The sequence below is a fragment of the Cygnus atratus genome, chromosome 2, assembly GCF_013377495.2.
Source record: "Cygnus atratus isolate AKBS03 ecotype Queensland, Australia chromosome 2, CAtr_DNAZoo_HiC_assembly, whole genome shotgun sequence".
Lineage (NCBI taxonomy): Eukaryota > Metazoa > Chordata > Aves > Anseriformes > Anatidae > Cygnus > Cygnus atratus.
In genome coordinates this window covers 88,274,430-88,292,651 of record NC_066363.1, presented here as the reverse complement: position 1 = coordinate 88,292,651, position 18,222 = coordinate 88,274,430, and the positions used below count along the sequence as shown (strand labels likewise).

General features: G+C 36.9%; 1 long non-coding RNA gene across 2 annotated transcripts in view; it reads right to left on the bottom strand.

Moving 5' to 3' along the window:
• Positions 1-12,099, bottom strand: part of LOC118251051 (uncharacterized) — a 38,413-nt gene extending 26,314 nt beyond the window's left edge. For both annotated transcript variants that reach the window (XR_004779639.2, XR_007707899.1), the window contains exons 1-3: positions 11,824-12,099; positions 7,993-8,150; positions 6,829-7,036 (exon numbers count right to left, since the gene is read on the bottom strand). This is a non-coding gene — a long non-coding RNA (uncharacterized LOC118251051). The remainder of the gene's footprint in view (positions 1-6,828; positions 7,037-7,992; positions 8,151-11,823) is intronic.
• Between the last annotated feature and the right edge of the window lie 6,123 nt (positions 12,100-18,222).

The following is an 18,222-nucleotide window of genomic DNA, read 5'->3' as shown; positions in this document are numbered from 1 at the left end:
CCCTTTCAGTAAAGAAGTTTTTCCTAATATCCAACCTAAACCTCCCCTGGCACAACTTTAGCCCATTCCCCCTCGTCCTGTCACCAGGCAAGTGGAAGAATAGACCAATCCCCACCTCGCTACAGCTTCCTTTAAGGTACCTGCAGAGAGCGATAAGGTCACCCCTGAGCGTCCTCTTCTCCAGGCTGAACAATCCCAGCTCCCTCAGCCGCTCCTCATAAGACTTGTTCTCCAGACCCCTCACCAGCTTCGTTGCCCCTCTCTGGACTCTCTTGAGCACCTCGATGTCCTTCTTCTAGTGAGGGACCCAAAACTGAACACAGTACTCGAGGTGCGGCCTCACCAGAGCCGAGTACAGGGGGACAATCACTTCCCTAGACCTTCTTCTCCTTTAGTTTTGTTTGTTTGTCTGTTTGTTTTGTTTTGTTTTTCTCTGCAACATGTGGAGCGATTGGGGAATATCTTTCCTTATTTATGTATTTAAGATGCTGGTAGTGACCATGACAGCCCTTGCAAGACATTTGGCTTATTCTCTACCAGATCTTTCCACAACATCTACCAGATCTTTCCTCTCCCCTCCTGGGAGGGGAAATGGGTATAAAACAAGGAATGAGAGTAGAGGAGAAGTTCAGGGATGTTTGTCTGAGTGTCTTATGGTAAAGTAAAGCTGTCTTCCTGTCACTGTGAATTCCACGAAACTGTAAGTGTCTCAAGAGATGTGTGATCTGCAGAGATTCCAACCCACTTCTATGGCAAAGTAAGTCTCTGCTGTGGCATTAGTGATCAAAATGCAAGCACTCCCATCTATTGAACAATCTCTGCAGTTATCTTAGATTATAGAATAATGCTTCAAATTTGGTTTGGAAATAGATTTGTAACAACTACCTGAAATCTTCAAAGAAGACTTTAGTTTAGTTAGAACAATGATTTTTCACTGAATGCTTGTAGTAGGCCAGTGATAAGGACTTTAAATTTCACCAGGCAGTCCTTTATATCACATATTGAGAAACATATTTTATACTAAAACATAGAGAGAATATGTGAAAGTGGATCAGAGTTAACTTTTGGAAGAAGCTAAGTATGAAATCTGTTGTTATTTTTTCCTACTTTTTGTCATCTGTTTCCCATACACCCGCACGGAAGCGGCTCTTTAGCTTCATACTGGCTATCTGAGATTGTGAAAACACAGTTATTATGTTTTTAATTGAGATTTGTTGGGTAAATTTTTGTCTATTGCTTTATAATCAATCAGTAGCTTTTGGATTAATAAAAGTGAACATAGGTAGATAGCAGCTGTGAGCCAGACTGCTGGCTAAGTACAGCTGGCAATTAATGCTCCCCAAACCTCTCCTAAACAGAAACAGTATTTCTAAAATGATTTTAGACATTTTTTTTCATTTAAAATAGTTTTTTGTTGTTGTGGGTTGGTTGTTTTGTTTTGTTTTAATTTCATTTGTTTGTTTGTTTTGGGAGATGGATTTGTTTGTTTGTTTTAGGTTTGAGTTTTTTTACTTTTTTTCTTTTCAGAAGTGCAATTTGAATTTCTGTAGAAACAACATGGGAAAGTGCTCTGGAAGCTAAGCTAGATAAGTGACATTTAAAAATAAGAAATATGTTTGAATGGAGAAAAAAATACTTTTAAATAATGGGAAATTAGCTTTTTAAAACAGTTGTTTTCTTGGAAGAGAATATAAAATACTTTGGAGTAAATTTTAAAAATTACCTGAAGAAGAGAGATCTTTTTGTGAGCTTGATAGTATAGTCCTCTCAGCCATTGAAATCCCTCACAGGAACAATATCATACTATTTTACTCATATAATAGAACCAATTCAAAGATACAATGTCAGTGTGAAAGGATGCTTTAAATTGTGTCTGAAATTTGTGATTGATTTTTAAATAAATGATTTGAAACATACATTCCTGACAGTAATATTAATGCTACAAAAGATTACGGATCTATAAACTGCCTTTGACAGAATTACATGTTCAAAACTAACACAATGATGTCTACATCTATCACATACTGTGTCACATCACTGAAACTTCCTTGTACTATCACAGTATTAAAACTATTATTTTAATTACTGTTTTTAATTACATGAACATTTACTGTTTGCTGATATAAAACCTTATTTTAGTAAAAATAGAGATAAGTCTTCTTGAGAGGTGCGCTTTCCACAATTAGTTGTAAACATAACCAATATACAAAACATAAAGAACATTTTGCCTCCATCAAAAATCAGAGATACTGTGTTTTCCTCTTCAGATATAGATAGTATCAAGGGTTAAAGGAAACTTCACACATTTATTGCTCTTATTATGATCCTTATACATCTACATCTAAGACTAGTTTTGTCTCTGGTTTTCTTGTTTTGTTGTTGGTTTTTGTGATATTTGTTTGGTTTTTTGAGCCTTTGAAGAATTTTGTTAGTATTGCTTGTATAAATAAATCGGGCTGATTTAGTCTTAATTTTAGTCTAAGATGATTTAATCTTAACTTTACAGGAATATCTTCTGTACTTTTGAATCCTGCTTGTGCAACTACTTGCAAATTTGCTTTGCTTTAAACACAAAAGTCATTCAAAAGACCAACTGAATAATAATAATAAGAAGAAGAAGAACAACAACAACAACGACAACAACAACAAAAAGAAAAGCATCATCAGGGATATTCAGTACCTCTTCCAGGCTTTAATATACTGCGGACACATTTATTGGACACATCCTCTACTTTTCTAATATTTATGGGATTGTCTGTGTCTGATCTCCCTTGTTCTCTTCTGGTGGCATATTTATGGAGGATTTATGTATTTGGTCTTTTGTTCTAAAAGTTTTTAAGCTTTTTGGGGCAAACTGGATTTTTTTATTTTTATTCTTATTTTGGTGACTATAGCAGGTGTAGTGAAGGTTTTCTGATCCAAAGGGTGAGATTTATTTTGCCCAAATTGCCTTAAAATCTCAAAAATTTAGATAGGTTAAAGTCTAACCTAAGGCACTCATTGGTGCTCCTTCTATAATCAATGATGAGAGATCCAACTTATTTTAGACAGGGTTCTGAAAACGGTGAGATAACTTACCTTCTGGAGAGCTTGCTTGCTCATTGAACAAAGAGAACTGTAACTAGATGACATCTTAGAGTAGACACTTAATTTTCCAGAGTTTGAAGTTATGACATTATAAATCCGAAGTGAAATTACGAAAGTCTCACTATGAAGCTGTCTGAATACCTAGTTGTGGTTGAAAATGAAAAGACTGAATGGCAAATCTGTACCAATAATCCAAATGTGTCGGGATGTGGCCTCTGTGACAGAGGTCCTCTGATACAGTAGAGTTCAAATTCACACAAGAAACCTGTCTACTTATCAAATCACGGGGGCCTTTTTCCAGAATTAACATCTTAGTTTTCAAAAGCCCTGTAGCCCACATGCTTCTCTGACTCCTCATGTAACTCTCTCATCTGCTGTGCACATTAGACATAATCACTCTGGAGCACTACTAGCACCTAGCACAGACATAAGCAAACTCTGATTATTCAGTGCTATGTTATGGTTCTTGCAGGTGTGACACAGGATGCTCACTTTCCCAGTCCTGCTCTTTGAACTCTTGAAAGTTCCCTGCTCAAGCAGGGACACCTACACCCAAGGACCATTGACAACTTGTGAAGATCCCCAAGGAGGGGGACACCCCAGCCACTTTGGGCAAGCCGTGCCAGTGCTCAGTCTCTCACAGAGTAAAGAACTGCTGCCTGCAACACCCTGTTGTGGGAGCTTCTGCTTAGAGCAGTCCTGCTAGGTGTGTGTGGTAAGATTCACATGCCCACTTGACATTCTCTCTTTGGCTTCTGCCAACCACCGCCTGCATACTCCTTTTGTAGGCTCTTATAGTGGTAGGCTGTGACAGCTGCAGCATCTGAGATTCTCTGTTCTCCAAGAGTGAGCACAGCAGGGCATCCTCTTAGCATCTGTGGTACCAAGTGTGGCAGATACTGCTTACCCTCTAGGTTCTTATGCCATGCAGTCCCCCCTGGGACACATATGGGCTATGCACTGTCCTTAATCAGCACCCTTCAGGCCAAGAGTTTCTCAATCAAATCTGTATTTGGATGGCTGACTGCACAGCAACGATTTTGACAGACAGGCTGGATGCCACAGTCATCAATCAATTGTATGCACAGTCACTGCCTCATGCACAGCTTAGGTTGAGGAAAGTAGCAAGCCATTTCATTAGCAGTGGATACAGAAAGCTCCTTTATGTCCAGCCTGGCCTTACTCCCATCTCATAACCTGGTAATACGTAAGGGGGAGACATGCGTGAGTGTATCTGTGATCATTGGACTCGGAAAATATTCTGCTTCAGCATTCATAAACAATAATGCTGCTCCAAATATCCTAACATTTTTATGATTGTGCAGAAAAGTCACTAGACTTTAATGTCTGTCATGACAAGGCATTGCATGTCCTATATACAAATCATGTAGCAAAGGCTTTAGCATGAAAAATTGTGTGTGTGCATTCATAGAAGTATTCTGTTTAATTGTATTTGGGTTAAAATCAAATTAATACAATATATCAAAAACATGCACTATTCTTTTAGCTTAGATCTCATTTGATTCCTACATTGTGCTAAATTCCATTCCAATTTTTACAATTATTTTCAGTAATTGCTTTTATAATTATTTTAATATTAGCTTTGTACATTTCTCCAATTTCTTAAGTAAGAGAAGCAAGGTAATTAGGGTATAACTCATTATAATAAACAAAGAAATCAAGACATCCGTAATTATGGATTTATTATATTTCATTCTTTGTTTGTTTGTTTGTTTTTTTAATTGTTTTGAAGATCACACTTAGAAAAGTTATAGCTCTATATCAGCAAAATTTTAAAAAGTTTCAAGAAAGCTCTGAAGACACATTGCTTGAAGAAACTGATTATTAAAAGCCTTTCCAATTCAAAGATAAGTGAAGTAGAAAAATTATGAATGCCCTCCAAAGATGCATGAGAAACGATGAAATAAGTGTTCTGGTTAATACGAATAGGCAAAATTCTCTGGTTAAACAATTGAAAAAAAAATATTGTTAATGGAGAACAGCCACACTAAAATTAGATGTCTTGTAGTTATTATTATTTAACACATAACCTGTAGTCAGAGATAATTGTGTCATCTTCTATACTTCGTCTAACCATATAATGAATAATAAATCATAATTGTCTGTTACTCATACAGAATGATTTTAATCTACCTTTTGACCAATAGAAAACCTTCATCATTGATTACTAACATATTTCACAGTACATCATAAAAAATCTGACTTTGTAAATGACTAAAAATTTTGAAACAAGTTCAGCAGCCCTGAAAGAAGAGCAGCTGCTCTGCCTCAGTATCTGAGTCAACGTCTTTTTTTTTTTCTTTTTAATTTTTTTTCCCCATTATCTGGAGAAGTTGGTTAGAGAAATTAATTTCCTGTACTATTGGTCTAGTAATAATTATTTATCAAGGTGCAATTCACTTAAAGATTGTATCTTGGACTGAAAGAAATTCTGTAAAGAATACAAGACAAATTATCCAAAATTTAATTTGAAACTGCAATTGCAATCAATGATTTACTTATTTTGCTTAAAGAGATGAAAAGAAATAGGATGGGACATCCTTAAATCCCGTTCTTGACTATGTTATACATCTGAAAACAGGAAAAGGATAGTCGGAAGAAAAATGGTAAACTTTAAAGCAAGTTTCGGGAGAAGTAGATTAACTCAGAGAGAATGAATTAATGAAAAACAGAAAATACTGCAAAACTTATTAATGCAATGAGTCAGAAAAGCTTAATTTACCTTAAAAATCTTTGTTTCACTTAAGTGGTTTGGTGCACTACAAGGCAATATTTCCCTGAGAATCAATTTGTAAAGGAATAAATATAATAACATTTTTTTTTTCAGTACAGCCACTGCATTCATCCCCCACTGAGCTTATGAGTTAACAGTTTTAATTCTGTTAAATGTTAATTTTAAAAACACTGAGGTAACAAGTATCCATTGTTCTAACAGTGTATGTTCTAGAAACCATGAGTGTGTATATATACATATATATATATACACACATACATATAGTAAATGGAAAGGGCTCAATTTAATTATAAAGAAAACATGAATAATGTAGGTCCATTTTAGTGAACTTGGGTAGCTGGGAACATTGAAATACTTGGTCCAGCAGCTTGATGTGACCCTGGGTAGTAATTCAACTGGAAAGAAGTTTATTTCTTTCCTGTAAATTATTTTGCACAAGACAGAGAACTGCAGTTATTCTGGAAGAAGAAAGAGGAGGTAGGATTTTTCTCTGTTTTATTGCAAGTTAGCTTACATTGCCAAGGTAAGTACATCAAATTCAGATTTTTGAAAATGAACAAGAGTTCTCATTGGGACATGAGGTAGGATAGAGGACTGCTAACCTGGAATGAGTAATTGATACTCTGAGAGGCTAACAAAGCCAATACTAGTACAAGGGAAGCACACAGTTGCCAGAAGAGAAGTGCATTAAAAGCCAGACAGGAGAGGGTACTGGAATTCCAGAACAGATTGCAAAAGAAATGTAAAGCAGGAAGAATGCAGTGTCTGTGCACCTGCAGAATATTTCAGGACTGTGCCATGAAGTGGAGAACCTGCAGATTTTAAAACAGTCTTTAAGTGGCTGCACAGCTTTGGGGAGATACTGTGGCCTCTCCAATAGAGAGGAAACAAAATTTCAAGATATGTCTATTCAGCTTCAAAGACATATAGCTATATTTGAAGCTACTTAGCAAGACTTATGGGAATAAAGGATTTTTCTTTCATACCTTTTGATTTTCTTATTTTCCAGAGGAGTAGCGTTTGAATTTTCAAGTAAGTCTGATGAATCCGTGAACTATGCCAGAGATTTTATAAACATAAATGCATGTTCTGAAATACCGTGTAATTGTTTCCAGGGTTTCCATAGCCAAATGGAATGTAATGAATCATATGGCACAGAAAACCTCAGCAGTCTTCTATCTTTGTTTAACTATGCTTCAAAAAGAACAAAACAACAAACAAAATCAGCCCAGAGTTACTCAAATGCTACAGGTAGCAAAATGATGAATGCAGTATTAAGATTCAGCTTTTTTAGTACTTAGCTCTATGAAATGCTGATGCCCTTGATGTCACTTTAACTCTGCTTTATCGTGTCAGTCTTTTCTTATGAGAATACTGATAGTTCATCAGATACAATATGTTATAACAAAATGGTATTTTCTGTGGAATGAAGTGTCAATCCCTCTGAATTAATTTATAGGGAGGAAGAACTTTTCTGATTTCCAAGCTTACACTTCCTCTTTGAAGTACCACTTACATTAAGAGGTTTTGTTATGTGTTTTGTTGCTGTTGTTTTGCTTTGCTATCCTATCTACATGCTTATTCAAAATACAGAGAGGAAACATAAAAACTAATCTGCGTGAAAAGAAAATATATGCCTAGAAAACACAACATTATGTTTTTGAGAAGAAATGTAAACTAGAAGCATAAGATGAGCAGATTAAACTTATTTCCTCAGTGTCTGAAAGTAACAAAGCATGGAATCAAAGCAAAAGAACAATCTTATTTTAAGTTATCCCATATATAAAAAATTGATGGGTTTTCATATGCCTGTCCTTTAGAATGGGCACCAATACCTTTTCTTTTTTATACAACTTAATTAGAAGTGAAAACTTTTCCAGCGTCCTGATATGAAAGGCAAAAGAATTTGTATTGTATTTCTAAGTAAATTGTATTTCTTCCATATGTTGTTCTTCTGCTGTTTGCAGAAGAGGTGATTTCCAAGATTTCCTGTTGCAAATCATAAAGATATTTAGCATAGCACAAATTTGACAGCTCAGTTTCCACCCTCTTTAGAGTCATATGGTGCATTTTTGGTTTGTGGTTTACCATGACAAATGCAATATCAGAACAGTATAAGCCTTCTCTAGCATGCTACTTGTAGAACTTACATTAGAGCTACAGTGAGAAGTTATTACAATCTTGAGAAGTGTGTTGGTCTCTTCCTGAAATGTTTCCTCTGCCAGAGGGAACTGGAATGTCAGTAGAGATAAGGAGTCTGGTCTTCTTCTATTTCTTTTGTAAAGCAAACCAGCTTTGACATGAAGAACTGAACATTTGGAAAAAAAAAAAAAAAAAAAAAAAGCATTAGAGAATCCTCAGCATCCTACTGCTGTGGTTGTACGAGCTCAGAGTTTATCATAAAATGAATATGGAATATTGTGCAATACAGCAGTATCCTTACAAAAATAATGTAAACTTATAGACAGGTTTCCCTGTGTTCTTATGGCAGACATGCATGCCATAAGAACAAGGATTTGTTTGTCACATCTTCTAAAAACAGTAGAAAAAGCTATTGAGAAGTGCTTGATTAACCAGTGTAAGAGGAACTTTATTGAATAGAGAAACCTTGAAAATACATGCTTGAGAAGAGGGAACAAACAGAGAAAAAGAAAAGCATTAGACTGCACTGTCTGGGTCTTCTTCTGTTGTTCTTTGCCTTATGATGAATGTTATTCAGAGGTGAGAGCCAAGCTCTTGCAGAACCCAGAGCTGCATCCATAGGTAAAGGGTAGGTTACTGGGGTAGGATGTGCATGACTGATTCAGATTTCTGTGACTGATTCCTGTTCCTGTAAGATGTGGAATAAATGTAGAGATCTTCTTACAGGGGTAGATTCATTTCTAGGTCTGTCTTTCAGCTCCTTTTTAAATTAGGTATACCGGTTCATCACAAGGAGTTCAATGGATCACTGTGCTAAGTTTTGGAAGAAACTTTCCTCAGAACGTATTATTTCAGTATGCTGGGTGGCCTTTTTTTGTCTTGTTCTTGACATGAATAGGGCTTATCTAGGAGATTTATATTCCAGTGTTGCAATTCTGGCAGATGATATTAGTGATTTAGGAAGGACCTGTTGGAGACCTTAAAACTGTTCACTCTTATACTGAAAAATCAATACTGGTGCAAGTCTGCTGAGGATTCCTAGGTGATTTATTCCTACTAATTAACAAAGTTGAAGCCTCTGTTTCCAATTGCTTTTATGGTTGATATTTCTCATGGTGTTTCTACATATAAAGAAACAAAGCTAGTAGGAAAATAACAATGTGAGTGCTGTCTGCTTAGCATGCAAAGGATGCAAACAGCAAATGGGCAGAAATGAAACGTGCATGAACACACAAAAAGGCAAACCCAAAACTAATTTAAGGATAAATTTCAAAAGGACTAAATATTAATATTTAATACTTCCCTAATTATTAACCATGATGTACTGTGGCTATGTTCATACAGATGAACACTGCTCACTATCAATCAGTTTCACCAGATTTATAGGATATTAACAGGACAAATCTTGTCAACAGCTATAGACAAAATGCAAAAGAAATCATTACTTGATATTAATAACAACAAAATCCAAATCATTTAGAGAATAGTCATGCAGCTTAGTACTTACTGATTCAATTTAGTGAATATTACATTCAAAATTATGTGTATTTCCAAAATTGTGTTGGAAAGCTATAATGTGATATCTCTTTTTTTTTTTCTTTTTTTTTTTCTGTACACTCCAGGGAACTTAATTCATTTTATTCCTTTATTTAATGAAGATGGTACAATACGAACTTCCTGGAACAAACAGGTTCATATTGAAATACCTTAATAGATTAAATAAGATAGAAGCTTAGGAGAACCTATAATTTGATATTGAATTGCATTTTTAAGAGACGCCCCTATGTAAATTTCTTTTAAATCTTTTTAACAAATAAGTGTTTGTTGTTATTGTTGTTGTTTTTAGTTTAGTTTTGTTTTGTTTTTGTGGTTTTCTGGGAGACAACACTGGTATCTTCCATTCTAAGTTGAACACTCACAACAATTGTCAGGAATATAAGTCAATTATTGTGATACAAGTTATAGTTATTAACCTACCAGGTTATATAAAGAAACAATGTATTGCAGGGATAAACTGTTCAGTTCACATCATTTAAATAAAATAGAAAAACTGGACTTAAGGATACTAGGCACTTCATGGGCCTTGATGGAATGCACCTACAAGTGATGAAAGGCCTGCCTGGTTTCATTGCAAGACCCCTCCCAATAATCTTTGAATGATCATGGTCATGGGTAGAGGTACCTGAGGACTGGAGGGAGGCAAATGTCATTCCTATCTTCAAAAAGGGCAAGAACAAGGACCAGGGAACTACAGGCTAGTCAGCCTCATGTCAGTCCGTGGGAAGGTGATAGACCATCTTGTACTGGAAACCGCTTCCAGGCACATTAGGAACAAATGGTGATGAGGAGTATACAGCATCGTTTCACCAAAAATAATTCAAGCCTGAAAACCTGATAACCCTCTATGGTACAGGAAGTTCAAGCTGAATATGAGAAAACACTTCTTTACTGAGATGGTGACAGAGCACTGGAACAGGTTGCCCAGAGAGGCTGAGCAATCTCCTTCTCTGCAGATATTCAAAACTCTCCTGGATGCAATCCTGTGCGACATGTTTTACGTTTTCTTGCTTGAGCAGGGGAGTTGCACTAGCTGATCTCCAGAGGTCCCTTCCAACCTCAACCATTCTTTGATTCTGTGATGACAAAATGACTGGCCTAGTAGATGAGGGGAGGGCAGTAGGTTGTCTTCCTAGACATCAGTAAGGCTTTTGACACTGTCTCCCATAAGATCCTCAAAGAAAAACTGGTGAAATATGAGCTGGATGAGAAGACGAAGAGGTAGACAGAAAACTGTCTGAGTAGCTGGGCCCAGAGTGTAGTGGTTAGTGGTATGAAGTGTAGTTCATATAATCATAGAATCATAGAATTACAGAATTACAGAATCATAGAATCATAGAATCACAGAATGGTTTGGATTGGAGGGGACCTTAAGATAATCTAATTCCAATCCCCCTGCCATGGTCAGGGACACCTCCCACTAGATCAGGTTGCTCAAAGCCCCATCCAACCTGGCCTTGAACGCTTCCAGGGATGGGGCATCCACAGCTTCTCTGGGCAACCTATTCCAGTGCCTCACCACCCTCATAGTAAAGAATTTGTTCCTTAAATCTAATCTAAATCTACCCTCTTTTAGTTTAAAGATATTACTCCTTTTTCCATCACTACACTCCCTGATAAAGAGTTGGAGGCCAATAATAAACAATATAGTTCAATTCTGGGTCCGATCTGGTTCAACATCTTCATTTATGATTTGGATGATAGGGTAGTGTATACTCTCAGCAAGATTGCTAATGATACAAAACTGGGAGGAGTGGTGGATAACCCTGAGGGTCATGTTGCTATCCAGAAGGACCTTGACAGGATGAGAAATGGGTTGACAGGAACCTCATGAAGTTCAGTAAGGAGACATGCAAAGACCTGCACCTGGGGAAGAACAATCCCAGGCACAAGACGTTCTGGGTGCCACATAGCAGGAAAGCAGTTTGTCAAAAAAAAAAAAAAGGATGTGGGGGTCTTGATGGGAAACAAGTTGAGCATGAGCTGTCAGTGTATAGAACAGTACCCAGGTCTTCATTAAGAGAAGTATTGCCGACAGGTAGAGGAAGGTGATACCATCCCTCATCTCAGCACTGGTAAGGCCACACTTGGAGTACTGCATTCAGTTCTGGGCTCCCCAGTAGAAGAAAGACATGAACATACTGGAGGGAGTTGAATGGTATGCCACAAAGATGATGAAGGGACTGAAGCACCTCTCCTATGAGGAGAGGCTGAAAGAGCTGGGACTGGTCGGCCTGGAGAAGAGCAAGCTCAGTGGGGATATCATAAATGTCTATAAATACCTGAAGGGAGGATGCAGTGAGGATGGAGCCAGGCTCTTCTCAGCGGTGCCCAGTGACAGGACAAAGGGCAATCAACAAATAGAAACACAGGAGGCTCCATCTGAACATCAGCTTGTCCAGGGAGGCTGGGGAATCTCCTTCCTTGGGGATCTTCAAAAGCTGTCCATGATCCTAGGCAAGTGGCTCTAGATGTCTCTGCTTGAACAGGGAATTGGACCAGATGACCTCCAGAGATCCCTTCCAACCTCAACCATTCTGTGATTCTTATTCTTTGAAAGTAGTTTCTTGAATTATTAACAACACAAAATTAACCATCAGTCAGTGAACAGTAATTTCAAGATCAGTGTCTGCAATACAACAGATAAACCACACTACAAGACACTTATAAAATGTTAGTAACCACTTACAATTTTCTGAACATCTGTAGTTAATCAACTAATGCTCTAATCCCACAGAAACACTCAGAGCTGTGTGAATACACCCCCCACCCAGCAGGTGTGGGTCACAGGTCCCCAGCCCCTCTCTGAGGACGGCAGATTGCCCCCCATTTCCCTCACTCCCATGGCCAATGTGGGCTCTCTAATGCAGGATGTGCCTCTGTTCTGTTCTGTTCTATTCTATTCTATTCTGTTCTAATCTGTTCATCTGTTTGGAAGTGTCCATACCCTGGTATCAGACAGTTAGGGTTGCTCCAGTCATGAACAGGGGTTATATTCTTGTTCCTGTCATATCATCTGCTGGTATTGAGGTCATGTGGACAAGGTGAGCACAAATACTTGCATTTTTCATCCCCTTACTGCAGCTCTGTTGTACCATGTCAAAGCATATATAGCTCAAGCACGGTAACTTGTGATCATTTTACATTTTCTTCCTGAAAATGAGAATTTTAACAGAACATTAAAAATATTTTAAAATTTATATACAAACAGCAGCAAACAGCAACAGGAGCTGTTTACAGAGATGGCAGCTGGTTAGAAGTTTCAGCTTTCTGAGACTCGTGCTTCTAAGTTCCAGGATAATAAGGTTGCACTGCATTTTCTGAACTGCCTGGGAACAGAAAGAAAATAAACTCTCAAGGCCAAGGCAGAACCAGCTTTGATCATCTGTCTCCCTAATGAGTGTTTTAATGAAATACCCTCTGAAAAGATTTGCCTGACCAAAAAAAAATAAATAAAATAAAATCCACCCTTACTTATACTTCAAGAACATGTTCTGTGTTTGCGTGTTGCGTGTTGCCATTGGTTGTCTTGTATCAAAGGAATGCAAAGCCACAGCTGAACTTGGCTATGTACCCTTGATCAATCAGCTCAAAAAGAATCTGAAAGCAGTGAACAGTGTCAGCATGTAATTTCTAGCCCACTGGAACTCATCAAGACCAAGAGCCTGTGTCTTGGGATTCGATCTAGTAGGACTGCTGGAGGGACAAGTTAATTCTGAGTGCTGAAAACTATAGCTATAAAGCGCTGCAACACTTAACTATTGAATCTGGCCTGGTCACACTATATGTAGAGAGATCAACCACCTCCAGAAGGGTTCCAATGAACCACATGTTGGGCAGGGAACCAAAAAGGAATTCAGTGCTGAGGGTGCTTCTGAGTACTGATGAGTGCTTTGAATCTGGCTGTTGGTGGGAGTACATGGCTTTACTGAGAAAGAACCAGGCAAAACTTTCTTAGAAGTCCTATTCCTAGTCCTCACAGAAGGGCTCTGGAAGAGATCACTTTTCTCTTTTCCTCCCTCCCTCCCTTCCTTCCTTCCTTCCTTCCTTCCTCTCTTTAAAATACAAAGACAATATGTCCTTTTTTTTTTCCTTTTTTTTCTCCCCCCCCCCCCCCCCCGAATAACTGAAGCAGTTATATTCACTCACTCAGGATATGAGACAGTCAGTAATTACTCTTTGAAGGCCCATTAATGCTTGCAAATATCCCAAGGCAGGAATAGATATAGATAACAGTAAAAGACACAGTGGGGATGGGGGGCAACACAAGCTGTTGACTTCAGGGCAGCTCTGGGGACAAGGAAGCTCTCTTGCCTCTTGATATCATAATAGGGAAAATTCTGCATTCAACAGAGGCAACCTCTGTGTCCTCTCAGGCTTTCATTTCTGCACCTGAGGCTTCAGATATGATCCCTGAATGGGTAAAGCCTTAATGGCGCAGCTGAGGTCTCCTGTGCCACCCCTCACTAACCACATCTGCCCTCTGATAGTTCAAAGGCAGCTTCAAAAGGAGGGGAGGATGAAGAGTCATCCACAGAGCTCTGAGACTGCTGGCTGTGTCTCTGTATGGTCTCTTAAACTGCAGTTTTTTAAAGCAGATTTAGCACTCAACCACTTGTCCTTGTCCTAAAGCTTCTGATGGCAATGACAGACATAGGAGATGTGCCACTGAGGGACATACTTTTATCCAAAGCATTAAAGATCTTGTGTCACAACTGTGTGATTCTCACCTATCCATACTCCTGAGTATACTCATGGGAAATATGCTCAAACATATTTAAACACAGATGTGCAACAGCAATTTATTCACGTTGCAACCTCCTCTCCCCAGGTATCAGATATAGCAGAGATCTAACAAAGTGTATATGGTTATTTCTGGATCTCTCCAAAAGACCTCATATATGGGTTTATCTTTCAGAGTTTACATCATTCTAGAGACTACTTTATTGTGTAATGCCAAAATGGGATTATGTAATCACAGATATGAGTTTCATTTTAAAAGCTAAATGAAAGATTGCATTGTAGTAGCCTGCAATTTTGAAAACAATACATGCCAGTAGTAGAAAGCTAATGGTGTTTGATGAGAAGTATTAGGTTAATCTGATTAAAAGTACCTTTATTGGTTCTAGGAAATGACATAAATCATTTAATCCTTCTCAGTAAAATAACAGTGATTAATGAAAAACTCTTTGTTGATGGCTGCCTAACCTGTGGTTCACAGAAGCAAGTCAATAAAGAAGTAAAATTATTCTTCTTAAATATATTTGTCTGACAAAAATATATTTAAAATACCTCAGAAAGTAATCACCTGAATTCTGGCAAATATTAGGATGATACTGATACTTTTCTTGAAGTTTAGATAAATATTTACCACTTCATAACACTTCTGGCTGATGGTGGTACTACACTGTAACAGTGATGGATGGTAACTATCTATTTATATATCCACTGGGAGATATAGACTTACCAAATTATAGTCCTGGGAGAGGGTAAGGAAGAAAAATGAAAACTCAGCCACTTCTCCAAATGTCAAAATCTAAATTATAAATTGTAAAGCCTGTTTTTCTTTAAAAATAAATAAATAAATAAATAAATAAATAAATCTATGGTGGCATGGGAGAAATAGAAGATGTATTAAGAAACACAAAACACATATAGTTTAAGAGTAACTTTTTTGTAATGGATCAATCTGTCATAGTTTCCTCTTAAAGAAAGTATGCTGAGCACAACATGTCATGTGACATGGCACAGAGTCAGACAGCTCCACTTTCTTTAGCTTTACAAGCATTGCTGCAATGTTAAAACTTGAAATACAAAATAAATAAATAAATAAATCTTCTTTCTGGCTTTGCCCCAAAGCACTTCAGGATATTATAAGAGATAAACTGTCAGCAACAACACACGCAGGAGGCAAGATCATACTGCTGTTATATGTAGTGCTCAAAGCATGTAAAAAAGGAACAAAATGTTGGGAAAATACTGGACAGCCTACATGTCGCACCGGTATGTTGGACAGCTTATACATACTAGAACAAAAATATTAGATACTTTACATGAGGAGTTATTCCAAAATTCTTGTATCCTAACTGCAAGGGTTTAAAATTAGACAAAATTTTCTATTTTAGTTAAAACAGCAAGTAAACAAAGTGAGATTTTTTGGGAATATTTCCAAAGTAAACTTGTTCTCCATGATGTATGGTGATGAATAAAAATATTAGTAGTTCACAGGAGAAATATGGGGAGAAATATGGGGTTTTGATACACTGTATAATGTCTAGAGTTTTCAGGACACTAAGAAAGCTCTATGATTTTGCCATGAATTTATTGTTTGTTGTATAAACTAGTAAATGCTGTACCCAAACAAATAATTTCCACTTCATCATTGACCATACAGGGTCTTGGTAAGTACCACTACAAAGGGTACATGAAGTTTGGCGTCTCTGGACTACTCTAACTCCACTGAGAAAAACTGATTTACGGTTTTCTCTCATAGAAGTATTTTCATTCTTATCATTGACTGTTCTTTTTCTTCTAATTAATGCCAGGCAATCTCCTTAAGTCCTTTGTTTTAATGTGTAAATTATTCTTCAAAGGTTTCTTTTCCACTTATGCAGGATTTAAAAAAAAAATCCCTGTTATGCATAATGAATCTGTGTAATCTGCTATCAGCTTAGTTGAGAAATGGTCATTTTTAACATTAAGTGTGCTTTAGGGAAAGTTCTTTTGAAGTATCAGTCTTGAGGATAATATATTTTAGTCCTTTGTCTTATTCTGATTTATCATGGTAATTTAAGTCTTGCATTAATTGTATTGACTTAAAATTAGAAAAAATATTTTAATGTTTCCATGGATGAGGCAATATATCAGTTCTTGCAGTTCTTGCACTCTCATTATGCATATATCACAGTTCTATTCTATTTCTTCTTAATATCTGGACTCATGAGAGGAGACCATACATGAGTTACTGTAAATAAAATTACTTTCATCTTTGCATATTGCAAAAGAAGAAAAAAAAAAAACAAGGTATCAATTCCATGAAAAGAACAATAACAACAACAATATATATATATATATATATATTTAATTATGTTTCATGACATGTAACCAAACTGTCTGGGTAAAAAATCTGTTTTCATAAGGAATGAATACATTTAAAAAAGACTTTTCAGTGAGGTAACTACACATAGAAAAAAGAAAGAGCCAATTAAATAGATTTTTAAAATTTCTTTTTTGAAAGGAATAAGGCTTAAAGTAATTAAAATTTTGTCTTTCCATCTGTTAACTTACTTTAAAATGTTGTTTATTTATGCTTTTCAGTATCCCCTGATATCTCACTGGAATTTTAACATTATCATTGTAATAATGGCAGAAAAAAAATAGAAGGAGGTCTCTTTGTATTCAAGAAACAGTATTTTACGAAAGTTAAATTATTTTGACTTCTATCTTATTTTACCACTGTCTGTCTGCAGCTTCTCCTTACTCTGTGATTGGAACTTCTAGGTTTTACACACAAAATCAGAAGAAAAATCTACTACCACAAAATAGGTGAACAAGAGGAGGAACCAAATTCTCTTTTCTGTGCTTGAGAATCATGTTCCTCAAAATGCTGAGGAAACTAGTCTTATTTAACAGGTGGAGGAAGTATTCTAATTGTCTGCTTTAAACTAACTCTCTAGACTAAGCATTTTCCTGGTGCCTAAACATTGTGTAGGTGCATAATGTAGTCAATGGAGAAAATCAGATAGATTACCAAAATCAGCACCTTATTTTAACACTTAAGCAGTGTGAATATGACCTCAGATGTGACTGACTCTTGTATGTACTTGTATGTACTCTTGTATGGATGTGGAGTGCCAGGCACAAGTGGTGTAATGTGTAGGTGTGATGAGGGGGAACAGGTATATCTGCATTCCTGTATACAAAGGTTACCCCTTTGGGAACCACTACAGACGTACTTCTGCCTGACTTCCATGAAGTCTTCCACCTGCAGCCAGGGCCAGGTGTTTTACTAGAGCACTAAATTAAATAATGATGTTACCATATCACAACTGATGAATGTCATCTTTAGTAAAGTTATAGTAGTTCCTTAGGTATTCAGCCAGAGTATATGGCTCCTTTTGGAGATACCCACAGCAACTAGGTCTTGCTTTCTTCTTTATTCAGGTAGTGGTTCAATCAGCATTTTGAAAGGAAAGGTGATCTATATTCAAATCTATGCCTGCCAGTTCATACTTGAGCATTAAATTATATCCACCATCTAAAAATAGAATGTCTAGAATCCTCCTAGATAAATTTACCTAGACATCTGTAGAGACTTATGAGACTAGCAAAAATGGAGAAAGAATCTCAGGTGTTTCCAGATGTTAATGAAAATCTTCTGGAAATGTTTTTTGGATGTGCATGTATAAATCACTTGTCTCAAATACTTGGTTCAGGATAAAAATATTTTCTACTCTTTTGTTACAACAGAAATCAACACTAATTGATTTACACTTTCCCATTACACCTTTAATTACAACCATGGGTATGTCCAAGTTACTTTTTTTCTCATATCTGCCAAATACGTGGATGGATGAATTCTTCACCATTAAAATCATTTCAAACATGCTTAACATGCTTGCAAACACTCACTGGGGACAGCAACAGGACCCGAGGGAACAGCATGGAGCTGGGACAGGGGA